Genomic DNA, 16339 nt, shown 5'->3' with positions numbered 1-16339 from the left:
GATTTCTCAATTTGCAAAAAGAATTTTCTTTGGAGTTTTATTCGAATGGGCGCAAGGTAAAGAATTAACGCAATGAGCTCACCAACGCAAATGCATCTTCGTAGAGGACGAGCAACAACGCATGTATCCCCGTAACACACCCCTTAACTAAACGCATTTCTGGAGGACGGGCACACGATATTTCTACCAGCGCAACACTACCTCAACATAATGCATTTTTGTTAAGGACGGGCAAAGAACACACATGCGTGCAACACACCCCTCAGCTTAACGCATTTGGGTCTGATGAACGCAAAATGTATCTTGGTGGCACAAGATGCACCCATTATCGCAATGCATACCGGATGCTGATTGTTTTTTTTTTTTTTTCATCAACGCAATCCATAAAGACCTTGCGGTAATCATTTTCTTCTTATTCAACAATCATTCACCAAGTTTAAGAATAACACATTTATGACAGAAAAGTTAAAGAAATTCAAGAGACTTAAATGAATCATAAATTCATAAAGCTTTGAAAGACAAATTGAATAAAGCAGTAAATGACAAAGTTCATAAAACAATAAAGACAGGAATTATGAAACCATATAAACATAGAATTGAGATATGAACCAGAAGATAGTTTTCTTTGATGGACACAATCCACACCTCCGCAGGCAGTCCAGCTTGCCTGCCCAATGTCTTCAGGGACATTGCTCCTTTCCATGAGATCCCGGGGCTTTAGAATTGCTGGGCAACATTCCAGGTGTTCTATTTCGTAATTCAGATGCCAGCTGCCCCACTTGAATCTCCCAATTTCTTATTGAAGATGCTTGCGCCTGCATCACCGCATCATTTTTATCCATGTATTGCTTGAGCAGGGCCTCCAATGAATTGCTAGAGGTGTTGGAAGATAAGGGTTATTGGTTGTGCGATTGCCTTTGTTGACCCTGATTTTAATTGTGGTGAAAAGGTGGAGGGCTTCCTCGATTCCCTGAATTGCTATTCAGATGGTTACTTGGCCCACCTTGGTTTTGATTCCCTCCCCAACTGAAGTTAGGGTGACTCCTCCAACTAGGATTATACGTGTTGCTGAAGGGGTTGTTTTGGATTGCACATACTTGTTGCATGTTCGATGGGCACATTTCTGCTGCATGGCCTCCTCCACAATTAACGCAACTAATTGCGACCACTTGTGCTGGCGCATTGGGTTGCGCTATTGTTTGGGAGAGGGCACCTTGATTAAGCGTCATCGACTGGAGGATAGAGGTCACTGCGGCCATCTAGGTGAACAAAGTAGTCATTGTCTCCGCAAGGACAATGGCAGTTTCATTTCTTCTTTTCTCGGAGCCTCTTCCTCCATATCCATCGTCGACCCAATCATCCATATTCCACGAGATGCATTCAAGGATGGCCTTGGCCTCAGTATATGTCTTATCCATAAAACCTCCTACCGTGGAGGCATTAGCAACAGCCTGCGTTGATCTGTTCAGGCCATTATAAAAGGTCTCCATCAGGATGCAATTGGGTATCCCGATATGCGGGCAATTCTTCACCAGTCTTCTGAATCGCACCTAGGCGATGCTAAGGGTCTCGTTATCCATCTGTTCGAAGTTCAACACGTTCTTCCGTCGCCTTGCGTTGACAGCCGGAGGGAAGAACTTCTTCATAAATCGCTCAACCAGCTGATCTCATGAAGTAATCTCATTTGGCTCTAGTGAATGAGCCCACCTCTTGGGCTCATCCCTCAAGGTGTAAGAGAAGAGATATAATCTGATACCTTCAGGGGTAACGCCAGGTATAGAGAAGTTGCCGCACATCTCGACAAAACTGGTCAGGTGGGCATGTGGGTCCTCACCTTGCAGACCCCCAAACTGCCCCGCATTCTGGATCATTTGGAGCATGACCGGTTTAATCTCGAATCTTGCATTCTCCTCAACTATCGGCCTTGAAATTCCGGGTGAAAAATCATATAGATTGGGCACAGCATAGTTCCTCATCGGAATGTTGCGATCAGCGGCAAGGAAAACTAGATCTTGCACTGGCAGTTCCACCCCTTGATTTCCTACGGGTGCCACATTGTCATTATTATTATCTGCCATGTTGGCCTTCTTTCGCCTCGCTCGGTTCTGGTGTGCCCGTGCACGAAATGTACGCTCGATCTCTGGGTCAGCTTCGAATTCTGGTTTAGTCCCAGTACCTATAAACTGTCAGACTGCTCTTCGCGATGAACAACCAGTACAAAGCGATATGTCCTATAAGATATCATAAACATACTCAACAATAACCGTTACCAATCCCCGGCAACGGTGCCATAAACTTGGCAACATATAATTTAATGATTCTAAATAAGCATATGGACAGTGATGGATGATGGACCATACAAGCTTATGCTGCCATAAACTTGATGACTTGAAAGATGGAAATGGAATGTGGATGCTGTGTTATGCTTATTCGGACTTTATGTGATACTACTTCTAGATATATGCGTTATTAATGGAATGCTTGTAGTATGCTATGCGTTGTCATAAGTTTCCTTGCGCTGAAACTAAGTATATTTCCACCGCAAGTTTCTCGAAGTAATCTGAGGTCGAACACAGGTATTGCTTAGTTAATGCGTTAGGTTCGTGATATATGCAACCGGGGCTTTTTCAATTAATAAAAGTTGTGTTTATACAGGTATTTAAAGTTACGGTAAAGTAAAATTGTGCGGTAAAGTAAAGTTGCGTTAATAAAATAAAGTGCGATAAAAGTAAACCTAAGCTATTATGATACAATATACAGGATGCATGATACATGATACTGAGTTTGAGACTGACTGTGAAGATTATTCAAAGGGTCATGTTATGTGGTGGCAAGTCTTTATGTATGAATCAGAAATAGAAAAGATAACTAGTATAAACATCGCAAGTTATTAATTGCGTTAAAGACATAACTACGGTTCTGTTTTCCCTTGACGTACACCTCTCGGTGATCAACCGTGTTCCCACATCTCTATGGTGAAACAGGGATGAACGTAATGAACGCAAGGTTACTTCCATCTCTGGAAGTACTTCTCGCTTTAGTTAACACATTCTTCCAACCTTCTCTTGACAGGAGGAATGGCATCTTCACTTCTACTCTCACAGGTGAAGATGTTGTCTAGCATGTTTTAGCTAAACATGTTTATTTCTTTAACACAGATTCAATTACTTGTAAGATTCATGCTAATTACCAGGGGATTAAGAAAACATCATGGAGAAAGCGGCTCATAAAGGAACGAAAATAGACAGAAAGTTGGAGATGAAAATGATCATGACGTTCAATACTTATATTTAGCATCTGATACCTAGTGTGAATGATAGAGAGTAAGAAGATGAATACAATTGATGATAAGAGATAGAAAAAAATACAGAAGAGTGCCAAAGTCTTGACACAGATCTGGATGGTGGATTTTCTTGCTGGCGAATGGAATGAATGTAGAGAAGAGCTTCCCTCTCAGGCTTGCTCGTCCGGTAAAAGTGACCTTGGTACAGAGCTTCAACGACGGGGATTGAAAAGATTTGCCCTGAGACTCACCTCTCGGCCTTGTCTCTTAAATCTTCCTGGATCTTCTCCTATTAGGCTCATCAGACCAGTCTCTCTCTCAATATACAAATATCAAAATATTCCCGTATCAAGTATATCTTGCAATGGAATTCCAGAGGCTATTTATAGGCTTAGCTTTGACCCTTTTTTGTGTGGACCCCACTTTATTGTTATGGAAATTCCAGAAATGGTGGAGTGAATATTCCTTCTGTTACGTGATCAATCCCGTCAGAAAAGCACAACAGTTAGCTATACACGTGTCTGGATTCTCCGCAATTGTGTTGCTCTTTTGCATATTCGATCGTTTGCCCGCATGCTGTGTTGTTTTTTTATTACTGCATGCGGTTGAGATTGCTTGATCGCAAAGCTCTTGATCGATTGTCGCATGCGTCGTCTTTGCGTTGACTGTCTATTCATTCCTGAATGATGGACGCAATGCGACGTAGATGTGTTGTTCTTTTTATCTTTAGCCATGAACGCATGCGGTGACTTGATTTCCTACAAAACAGACTTGAAATATTCTTTTCTACCATTGCAATGGTGTCAATGGGTGTATTGACGACAATTTATAATTCCCGCATTTCTTAGCTAATTTCTATACAATTGACATAACTTTCCTTTCTTTTGGCTGCAATATCTAAATAAAATAGTATAAATAACTTGTATTCCTACTATAAATATATTTCCTCACTATACAATTGACACTCCTCTAAAGCTCAGCAGTTACACTCTCCTCACTATAGATATATTTCTGTCCACTTGATTTAACCATAATCAGTAAATCGATCATTCATAGGTTATTCATGTTAACAGCAGGCTCAAAATTACCATTTTACCCCTATAATACATCTTGCTCCTTAAGTCTCCACTGATCTACTAATGAACCATTGGTTTATGGTCATACCAATAATCTGAATCCTGAAGTAATTCAGAACGATGATTTCCATGAGCAGCGGAAGCAAGACTATTCCAAATTACAATCATGAATCAACAATACATTTACAGTCGACTTGAACACAAATGGTTATGCAAATATATAGAGAAATTACATCATGAACATCCAATGTACAGAAGGAAAAACTGTACTAACAACGGCAGAAGCATCTCCACGCTCCGATGTGCACTCTGATCGAACAACAACGACCATGAAGACTTCGATCTACACGACCACAACACTGAACGGACACAACATGAACACTTCGCGCTCGTCCTCAATGATCTCCTCAGTCACGATCTCCTTCGCAACACGAACTCCTTCAGAACACCACGAACGGATTCCTCTAAAGCACCAGGAACGGCCTCTAGAAAACCTCAATGGTGTCAAGTTTAGTCTGACACCACCAACAAGGCGATCTTGGTATTCTCGGTGTGAGAATCCAGAGGGTGGGCTCTGTTCGGACTTGGTGTGATGCAGACGAACGGAGGAAAGACAGATCGTGTACACGACTGGGCAAGTGGGAGAAGTCGGAGACCTATCATATAGGTTGTTGCCTAATCATTTAAATAAAGCTATGCGATCGTTTAGCTCTACAAAATCTACACGATCATTTACCTTGTCGACGATCATCTAGAAAAGCTATACGAACATTTAGTAAACACTACACGATCGTTTAGCTAACACCTGCACGATCATTTAGCTCATCCAGCCGTCGTTTAGTAAATCTATATTTACTTGACGACTTCTGTGAGTTTCTTTTCGCCGGAGAGAAAACTCAAATTCTTTTCAAAACTTTTGTGAAAACTTATGTAAAAACTTCTTTTTCAAAATAGGAAACCGATTTCCTTTTAAACTCACAGTTACCATGATCAATAACCACCCACTACTTTGGTTATTTAAAAGAAAAAGTATTAATTATCTAATCATTAATTTATTATAAATATAAATGATAACCAACTTATCATACTATATTTATAACCTATAGTTTTAATATTTCATCTCATGAAACATATAAACCATAGTTCTTTTTCTATTCCACGGTACTTAATGTAAATCTCGTTTACATCAATCCTCCACTAGATGTATCTCATACATCATACCGATTATATCATATATAATCAAAATACCTCTTGTTAATTTGAACATTTCAAATCAACACTAAAAACTGATCCTTCAACATGAATCCAAGCTACCAAGGGGACCTCATGGACCTTTAGATCCAAAGCTCCAACGGTACGTGAATAACTGAATGAACTCTTTAGTCATGGGATCCACCATCCGTTAACTGCCAGACACTCCACTATAGACCGACAGCTGAACTCTCCTAACTACAAATACATTATGTGTCCATTTTAACCAATCAACAGTGCGACAAACCTTCACAGATCGCTCGTAAGTACAGCTGGGCCAATAACTGTTATGCCTCTGTAGTTACATGTGTCTCCTTAAGTACCAATGATCCTTCTAATGAACATAAATTATAGTCCTACTATGACCGAGTCTTCTCTTCCAAAGAGAACCTGTGGCCACTATGTTCAAGCCCCGGAATCAGCCCTTAAGGCAGCAATCTCTCTACTTATCCCTGCTTCGGGAAAGGAGTGAATTCCATATTGTGGATTGAGTTCCCAGCTCCCAGATCAGACAAGTCCCCAAAAAGGTAGGCATGTTGAGTTAGCAATCTGGCCACTCTCACCCATACTAATCAAAGGACCGCCCTCAAAGACAGGAGTTCATAAAACACTCAGGATTGAGGTCGTGTCACCTATGGTCATTTAGGTAAGATGCTAGTCTCTAGTATCAACGGCGTTATATACAGAGTCTAGTCATCTCGTGATTCAGGTCTTATACAAGCTCTTTGTATAGGACACCCCCGCTCCACGTCTCCACATGAATTGTCCGGATCAACCATATGTAGTAGTTTACAACACTTGCAAACCACTATAAAGCAGAACGTATCCGTAGTGTCACCAGGATCAGGTATCTCACCTTAATCCTTATACTACAGATCGATTTAGGTTATCACTTAAGGCATGATCCACTTCTATATCACATATACATGCTTAAATTCACATAAGATAACCAAGGAGCTTTGTTTATTGAATATGAGTAAATGCCAGAAATAAGTAATATTTATTTTATTCATTGAACAATGTGTATCTTTACAAAACAACGAGACTCCGAGAAAATTAGGACACCAATCCCAACAAATCTTTCTCAGTCATAAAGAGGTCGTTCAAGACTGGGAGTCAATACTTAAAGGAACAACTTATCTGTTAACCTTGAAATGAGTAGGAGCGAATTTCATCTTACAGGTTTATGTCCCCAGCTATCTACCCCGTCTTACCCTTAAAATGGGAGGCCCGTTGAGTGGCGATGTTGACACCATTGCAAATTAAAGGATAATCCCGAATAAACAGGAGTTTGTAGTTAGCTTAGGATTATGATCGAGTTACCTTAGGTCATAAATTTGAAATAGTCAGTTTTAACAGTAAACGGTGTTGTAAAGAAAAGTGACTATTTGATGGTCTGGTCTTATATAAACATCTTTTGCATAGGATGCCCTACTTGCATGTCTCTACATGAACAACCTTGGGATCACGTCCTTTGTATCATATACAAATTAGGCTGCATCCATAGTATCCCCAAGATAAGGTACCCAACCCTATCCTTATACTTATAGACCATTTTGACTATATACTCAAACTTGATCTACTTTTATGTCTCTACATAAAGTTCAAGTATTCATGCTATAGTCAGGGGTTTGTTAATTTATTGGACTTAGGTTTTACAAATGCAATTTATACATTCAATAATAATTTTATTGAGTAAACCACAATAACAAATTTATTATAAATGTAGGACATATAACCCAATACACGGTCATTTTCCAAATACATAGAGGAATGTATAATTGTCCTACAATACACTATGCCGGGAAAACCTAGCATGAATGGTGTGACGGAAATGCGAAATAGAACACTAAAGGATATGGTAAGAAGTATAATTAGTCATTCTTCTCTATCAGAATCCCTTTGAGGTGAGGCACTAAAGACTACAACATATATCCTTAATAAGATACCTAGTAGAGTAGTAGCTAAAACCCCTTATGAGTTGTGGACAGAAAAAAAGGCTAGTATTAGGCATCTTCACATCTGGGGTTGTCCGGCTAAGGCTAGGCCTTACAGGCCTAACGAAAGAAAATTGAACTTAAGAACTATTAGTTGCTATTTTGTTGGGTATCCTGAGTGCTCTTAGGGTTTCAAGTTTTATGATGCCACTTCTAAATCATTGTTTGAGACGAGAAATCCTAGATTCCTTGAGGATGTTGAGTTTAGGGGACGAGGAGGAGGAGGAGGAGGGGAGATGGGAGATAACATAAGAAAAGTTGTCTTCGAAGAGGAATTAGTTTCTTTTCCTAATGTGGTTAAAAATGATGTTCAGGCTCTAATTCCTGACTTCACTATCGAACCAATTATGGAACAAGAAACAATTGAAGTCCCCACTATTAAACTTAAAATTCAAACTCAACAACTTCAAGAAGTGCCACTAAGAAGATCCACTAGAGAAAGAAGGAGTGCAGCTCCAGATGATAATATTCTATTTCTTCAAGAACATCATGATGATGTGGGTATAATGGAAGAAGATCCAATCAACTTCCAACAAGCTCTACAAAGTTCTAGCTCTAAAAAATGGATGCTATAAAAGAGGAAATAAAATCCATGAAAACACAATGACATTTGGAAACTTGTCGAATTTCCATCAAGAGTGAAACCCATAGGTTGTAAATGGATATTTAAAACCCAAAGGGATTCACATGGGAATATTGAAAGATATAAGGTTCGTCTATTGCAAAGGGTTTTACTTAAAAGAAAGGAACTGGTTACAAAGAGACTCTCTCTGGTTTCATCGAAAGGCTCTTTTAGGGTAGTCATGGCACTGGTAGCTCACTTTGATTTAGATCTATACCAGATAGATGTAAAAATTATGAAAATATTGATGCGACGATTTATATGGTGCAACCAGAAAACTTTTTGTCTGATAATTCAAAGCCTATGGTGTACAAATTGGAGAAGTTTATCTATGGTCTCAAGCAAGCCTCTCATCATGGTATCACAAATTCCATGAAGAAATAATCTCATTTACTTTTGAGGTGAATATAGTGGAAGATTGTGTATATCACAAGTTCAGTAGGAGTAAATCAATCTTTCTAGTATTATATGTCGATGACATACTAATAGCAAGTAATAATGTATGTTTATTGCATGACACTAAGATGTTTCTCAAAAGGAATTTTGAGATGAAGAATCTTTGTGATGCTTCTTTTGTATTAGGAATTGAAATACTGCGAGATCATTCTCAAGGTATTTTGAGATTGACACAAAAGAATTACATTGAAAATATTTTGAGTATATTTGACATGAAAGATTGTGCACCAGGAGATACCCCTATCGCTAAAGGTGATAAATTTCATTTAGGTCAATGCTCCAAGACTGTACTTGAGACTAAGAAGATGCATAAGGTTCCCTATGCATCGGTTGTTGGAAGTCTAACGTATGCTCAAGTATGTACGCACCCAGATATTGCGTTCATAGTTGGAGTGTTAGGCAGATATTTGAGCAATTGGGGGATGGATCATTGATAAGTAGCCAAACAGGTTATGAGGTATTTACAGAGAACAAAAGATTATAAGCTTACTTATTGGAGATCAGAATTTTTGGAGATCATTGGGTATTCTGATTCCGACTACGTTGGATGCCAAGACACTTTGCGATCCACTTCAAGCTATATATTCATATTGGCTAGAGGAGTTGTATCCTGGAAAAGTGTTAAACAAACACTAATGGCTTCTTCTATCATGACTGCGAAGTTTGTAGCATGTTATGAGGCGTTCAATCATGGAATATAATTGCGAAATTTTTTCACTGGGCTAAGGATAGTGATTGGCATAGAAAGACCATTGAAATTATTTTGTGACAATAAGTTGGCAGTGATGTATTCCAACAACAATATAAACAATACGAAGTCAAAGCATGTAGACTTGAAGTTTTTGGTTATTAAAAAATGAGTTCAGAATGGTCAAGTTTTGATAGAACACATAGAAAACTCTATGGTGGCAGATCCATTGGCTAAAGGTTTACCTCGTAAAGTTTTTCACGAGCATGTTACTCACGTAGGTGTTAGTCACTTTTCTGATTCCATGGTTTAGTGGGAGTTTGCTATTGAGGATGTTCTTTGACCTTAATTTATTTTTTCTATAGAATAAAGTTGATGATTTATGTTTTATTATTTGAATTTGTTTATCATGCATGCGGTTTAGCATAAAGTTTTTTTAAGAATGATCACACTAAAGAATTTGGACCTGTTGGAAACAGGTATGATCTAGATCATTTTGCATGTAGTTTCCATGCTATCCATCCATACTTGATCTATGTCATTGAATGTATTGGAATTGGTGATCAAGAAAGGTTTAGTTACGAGGGTAGTGAGGAAAGCTACCTTGATTATGTGCTAATACAGTAGATGGACTAGATTGAAGTAAAAATGAATTCTATTATTGAAATAAAATGTTTATACATGGCTAAGGTTGATGTGATTTAAATATATCAGGTACACAAACATAGCCCAAGTGGGAGATTGTTAGACATATTTTATATAATAATATGTATAATTAAAATATGAACTATGTATGTGGATTAATATTTTATCATATTGGGTTATTTTATTAGATTGAGCCATGTGATCTAATTAATTAAGCCCCTAGATTCCTAATTGAGTATGGATTTAGTAGGTAGAATGTGGGGTTGATGCCATAAATCTCGTGGGTCCTATAGTTTGTATTTGTATTGTAAAGTTTACTTATTTAATGAAATCTGAGGTATTTTATTCGACATTTAGTAGCATTAACCCATAAAATCAATAAACAAACATCTAAGGTTATGTTTTGTAGCTTAAACATGTATGTAAGAGACATATAGGTAGATTGTGTTTAAGTGATAACCGGAACGGTCTATAGTAGATGGATAAGATTGGGTACCTTATCTTGGAGACACTACGAATGCGACTCGCTTTGTAGATGTTACAATTGTTGTAAAGTTCTACAAATGGTTTGATCCTGATCATTTATGTAAAGAAATGTGAATGAGGATGTTTTATACAAAATAGTTTATATAAGACCAGACCACGAAATGAATAGTCTCGTTATATAACACCGTTAATAGTAGAGATTTACATTTCATCAGGATGACCATAGGTAGGTGACATGATCTGAATTCTGAGTGAGTTGTGACTCCTACATATGAAGGCTGTCCTTTGATTTGCATGAGTGAGAGTGACCAGTTCGCTGACTCAATATGTCTACCATTTTGGGGATTCGTCTGATTAGGGAATTGGGAACACAGCTACACAAGACGGAATTCACTCATTTCTTAATGTCAACGTAAGTAGATAAATTGTTCCCTTAAAGGATGATTCTGGGGCATAAACAATGTGGTGCCATACCCTTTCTCGGCCAGGGAGGGGTTTGGTCATAGTTGGACTATGACTTATTGTTCATTAGAGGAATCAGTGGTACTTAGGAGTTAGATGTAATTATAGGGGTAAAACAATAATTTTGATTGAGCTATACTTATGAGCAATTTGTGAAGGGTCATCGCATTATTGACTGGTCATAACCAATGGACACAGAAATATATATGTAGTGCGAAAAGTGAGTCTTTAGTGGAGTGACCGACAGTTAATGAATGTTGGGTAATTTAATTAAAGGAGTTTAATTAATTATCTAAGTACTGTTGGAGCTTCAATCTACAAGTACATAAGCTCCTCTCTGTAGCTCAATTTGGATTATTGAGAATCAAATTAATTTTGGATTAATTTGAAATGTTCAAATTAATTATATGTGATATAATTATATAATTTATTTAATATATTATAATATAAAGTGTTTTTTTTAGAAGAAATAAATATTCGGATATGATTCAAATTATATGAATTGAATTCATATTAAATACTATATGTTAATTGAGAGAATTTTAAACTATAGGTTATATTATATTTGATATAATATAAACTATAGGTTATATGTTATATTAGATATTACATATAATATAATACATATGTTATATACTAAGGTGGTTAATGTATAATTATATATTAAATAAATTAAAATTAGTTTTAATTTTATTTTTTAAAACTTAAATGGAGGGAATTATTTTTTACTTCCTCGCTATTTTTTTCTCGATGATGATGCTAAGTGGGTAGTTTTTAAAATAACGATCTTCATCTTCCAAAATCATAGAGCGTTTGTGATCAATCTTGTTCTCTACACTCTCACGAAGGAAAAAACAAACTCCCTACAATTTTACGAGACCAATTTTGTGACTGCACATTTGATCATAGGAGATGATTTCTGAGAAAATTATGCAAGTCTGGTTAATTAATGTCCTATTATGAAAAATGTTATTGAATTTTTTTTATTTTTGATTTTTTCTTTATCAGTAATCTCGCTTTCAACCAACGAAAACTAGATTATGACATGCAAATTTGTAACAATATGAGAGAGGACATCGATAGTAAGATGTTATAGTGAGATACCCAAAATTAATTTTTGACAAAATTTTTTTCCACAAAAAACCATAATGTAATTAAATCACATTTTTAAGGATAAATTCTGTTTTTCATCAAAATTTGAATTAAAGCAGGATAAGATTGAACTCCGAAATAATTAACCTTTCTTTATAACTCCGTTATTTTATAGGATGATCATATATATCTCTTTATAACTCTGTTACTTTTGTCTATGTGAGCTTGTCCTTTGATTTGCATGGGTAAAAGTGGTCCAAATCTCTGACTCAATAAGACCTACCATTTTGGGAGTTGACCGAATAGAGAGTTGGAAACGTAATTTCACAAGATGGTATTCACTCATCCCCGTATAGGAAAAGTAGATAAGTAGTTCCCTTAAGTGCTGACACCATGACTTGAACAATAATCCCCATCTCACTAGCTCGAGAGAGATTTAGTTTATGGTTACACCATAAATAAATTATTCATTAGAGCATCAGTGATACTTAAAGATAAAGAGATAATTACAGGGATAAAACAAACTTTTGACCCAATTGTAATTACGAACAACTCGTGAATGATCGACTTACATGTAATGGTTATATCCATGAATGCAACATGTTCTACCATGCATAAGAGTGCAACTACGAGTCTATAGTGATTTTCCTCATCGTTAATGAATGTTGATTAATTTAATAAAGAGTTTAATTACTTAATTTCGGATCATTTGGAGCTTATAGTCTGTGAGGCTATTAAGTTCCTCTGCTAGTTCACTACAGATTAACAAGGACTAAAAGTTTGGAAAGATAATATAATTTGAAGTGTTTAAATTAATTTAGAAAATATATGTTAATTGTATATGATACTAGATACCTTATGATATATAATTAATTTTGAATTAAATTATACAAGTAGTTAAGACTAAACACTATGAAATGAAGAATGGTGGGAGACTGCATAAGTTAGATGACATGATTGGTTTTATGAAGACGACATGAAGGTGCACAAATGTGAGGTGCTATAGAGACTTAACAATTTGACAATAAAGTGTAGCATCATAAAAGTAGGGCAGTAGGATGAAGATCAATCGTAAGACATTAGAGTGTTGCATGATGTGACATTCAAATCAAATACAGTTTGATCATTTCTCTATATATCTTAGCCAAATGAACTATGCTCGTACTAACCATTTATATTAGAGCTTACTAAACCTAATATGGCAACACCTTTAGGGGGTATTTGGCTCACGAACATGAGTTGAGTTAGTATAATATACCAACTCATTGTTTGACCCATCAACTTTAAATGTTGGTGGAGTTGAGTTGATATATTTTACCAACTCACCTCAACTCTCCATTCTTCCCATGTTTTCAATGGCTCTACCAATCGACCATTGTCACACTCCGAGAACTAACCTCAGGCTTCGACAACCACCTCTGATGACAACTCCGATGACCAATTCTAGGCTTCAATAACCACCTCCGATAAAAATTTCGGCGACGAAATCTAGACTCTGACAACCACCTCCGATGACAGCTCCAGTGACCAACTCCGTGCTTCGACAACCTTCGTGTGACCAACTCCAACAACCAATTCTAGCCTTCGACAACCACCTTCGGTGACCCAACTCCGACGACCACCTTCATGCTACCAACTCCGATGATCAATTGGCTTCGACAATAAACTTCAACGACCAATTGGCTCCAACAACAAACTCTGATGACCAACTCCAACTACAAACTTCGATGAAAATCACCTTTGATGATTATCTTTGAGCGAGCAACTCTGACGACCAACTCGGGACTTTGACAATCACCTTCAACAACAAACTCCGACAACCAACTTAATACCACCTTCCTGCGACTAACTTCGGGCTCCAACAATCACCTTCGACTACAATCTCTAGCAAAAATCATCTTCGATGATCAACTTTGACGACCACTTTCGCCTGACCAACTCCGGGATTCAAAAACCACCTCCAATGACAAACTTTGATAACCAACTCCAATACACCTTCATGCAACCAACTTCAAGCTATGACATTCACCTCCAACTATAAACTCCAGTAAAAAATCATCTTCGATAATCAACTTCGACAACTATTTTCGACTACTATAAGACTGATGACTGTTAAAATATGTTGTAGGGTTGTTGATTATATAAAAAATATTATTTTTCTACATGAAGTGCAATATTTATAAAAAATATTTTTATTTAATATAATTCACATATCAAATGAATATTAAGAATATTAGACAAAAAGTATATATGTAGTTGAAAAGTATGTAACATATAACAAAAAAAAAAAACTATAAAATGAAAAAAAAAATTCCTGGTACATTTTCCAGCAAAAATTAGTGAAAAATAAAAAAGATTTCTCTGATAATCCTCCAAATTTAGAGGAAATAAAAATGAAATTGTTGAATAAATGTGGTGATATTTCATTGGCTGTTACGATGATGGGGAAAATTTAATTAAAAAAAAAATCATGACATAGTAAAAATATGGAGCAACAATAGGAAGAAGAAAAAGAAGAAGATGATAATGAAATTCATGGTGAAAAATTAGCTAGAATCAAAAGTTTTGATTTCTCTTTGGTTTCTCAATTTATTTAAACGTATTGCTACAGTAAATGTAATGAGTTGATTGTTGTTCATTGCCAAAAAAGAAAAAGAAAAAGAAAAAAAGAAAAAAAGAAAGAAAAAAAGAAAAAAAGAAAAATTTTAAAAATTAGAAGAAAAAAATTACAATCCATATTTTATTCAAATAAATATTGGTAGAATTATTGGTAGAACTCACATCAAATAACTCTGCACCCAAACATAGACATATGAACTCCAGACATCCTTATCTCAACTCTACACCTCAAACAACCCCTTATAGATAGTATATCCCGACATCCATCACTACATCCATTGTACTGAATATTTTAAACAACTAAAATAGTGTTTATTTTCCGTTCATCCCAGCGTTTGTAGTCCAACGGTTAGGATAATTGCCTTCCAAGCAATAGATCCGGGTTCGACTCCCGGCAAACGCATTTGTTTTAGTAATTTTAATATTAATATTATATAACACGAATCCATTGATTGTTCACATGTGTAGATATTTTGTATTATTTCACCCTCTTTTTTTTTTTTTTGTTAGTATTATATAACACGAATGGTGATTGATTGTTCACACGTGTAGATATTTTGTATTATTTCACCCTCTTTTTTTTTTTTTTTTTTGTTAGTTTTGTTTATTTGGTGTTTTTTTCCCATATGTGTCCCTATAATGTTAAGTGGATGTGTCTATGTATCCTTCAATCATAAATTTGTTTTAGTAATTTTAATATTAATATTATATAACACGAATCCATTGATTGTTCACACGTGTAGATATTTTGTATTATTTCACCCTCTTTTTTTTTTTTTTTTTGTTAGTATTATATAACACGAATGGTGATTGATTGTTCACACGTGTAGATATTTTGTATTATTTCACCCTCTTTTTTTTTTTTTTTTTGTTAGTTTTGTTTATTTGGTGTTTTTTTCCCATATGTGTCCCTATAATGTTAAGTGGATGTGTCTATGTATCCTTCAATCATAAAGAAAAAAAAAAGAAAAATTATCTATTTCTTAAAGAAGAAAAATTTGTCATATTACAACTTTTGATTGGATATTTGGATGAACTGCACATAGATAGATGCAACTTGAAATGCATCGAAGTATTTTTTTTTATCAAATTGATCTTTGAACTTTGATAGATTTTATAATTTCTACTAATTAACTCACTAATTTCACTACAATTAAAAGAAACAATTCACAAATCTTTTAAATAGCACTAATTTTAATAATATAAAAATTTATACTAATTCCATCCATACGAGTACTACTTAATGGATGAGAGATCTATTACAATCTTAGAGATCGATAGCTTGATCTTTATCCTCTGTCCTTTGAATTCAAAAGGATAATAAAATTGCTAAGGCTAACAAATTTTAATAAAATATTAACTCTAATGTCTTATGATTTGAAATGTCTTAAATTTGGAACGAAAATGTATGAAACCATATTTTCTCTTATTTATTTTACAAGGTGTATTTACCTACTAATTTTGAATTTAGGTGTTATCGTAATTGAATTGGGCTATAAAAGGCATTGATTGAAATGGTTGTCATCAGATAACTTTTGATGGTGTTGACTGACGTGTATTGGGAACAAGATGAATCGTAAAAAACCCATTAATTTTGTTTACTTCCATCTGGAATAAGGAATAAAATATGTATGATTGCTGTAATGCTCTTTGAAATTTACA

At 35.7% G+C, this 16339-nt stretch overlaps 1 non-coding gene across 1 annotated transcript; it reads left to right on the top strand.

The window, feature by feature from the left end:
• The first annotated feature begins 15008 nt into the window (after positions 1-15008).
• Positions 15009-15080, top strand: TRNAG-UCC (transfer RNA glycine (anticodon UCC)). Its single transcript has one exon. It is a non-coding gene; the product is annotated as a tRNA-Gly (tRNA).
• Positions 15081-16339: the final 1259 nt, after the last annotated feature.

The sequence above is a fragment of the Benincasa hispida genome, chromosome 2 (genome assembly GCF_027475165.1).
Source record: "Benincasa hispida cultivar pf3 chromosome 2, pf3_genome.v1.1, whole genome shotgun sequence".
NCBI classification, from domain to species: domain Eukaryota; kingdom Viridiplantae; phylum Streptophyta; class Magnoliopsida; order Cucurbitales; family Cucurbitaceae; genus Benincasa; species Benincasa hispida.
This window is presented reverse-complemented; position numbering and strand designations above follow the sequence as displayed.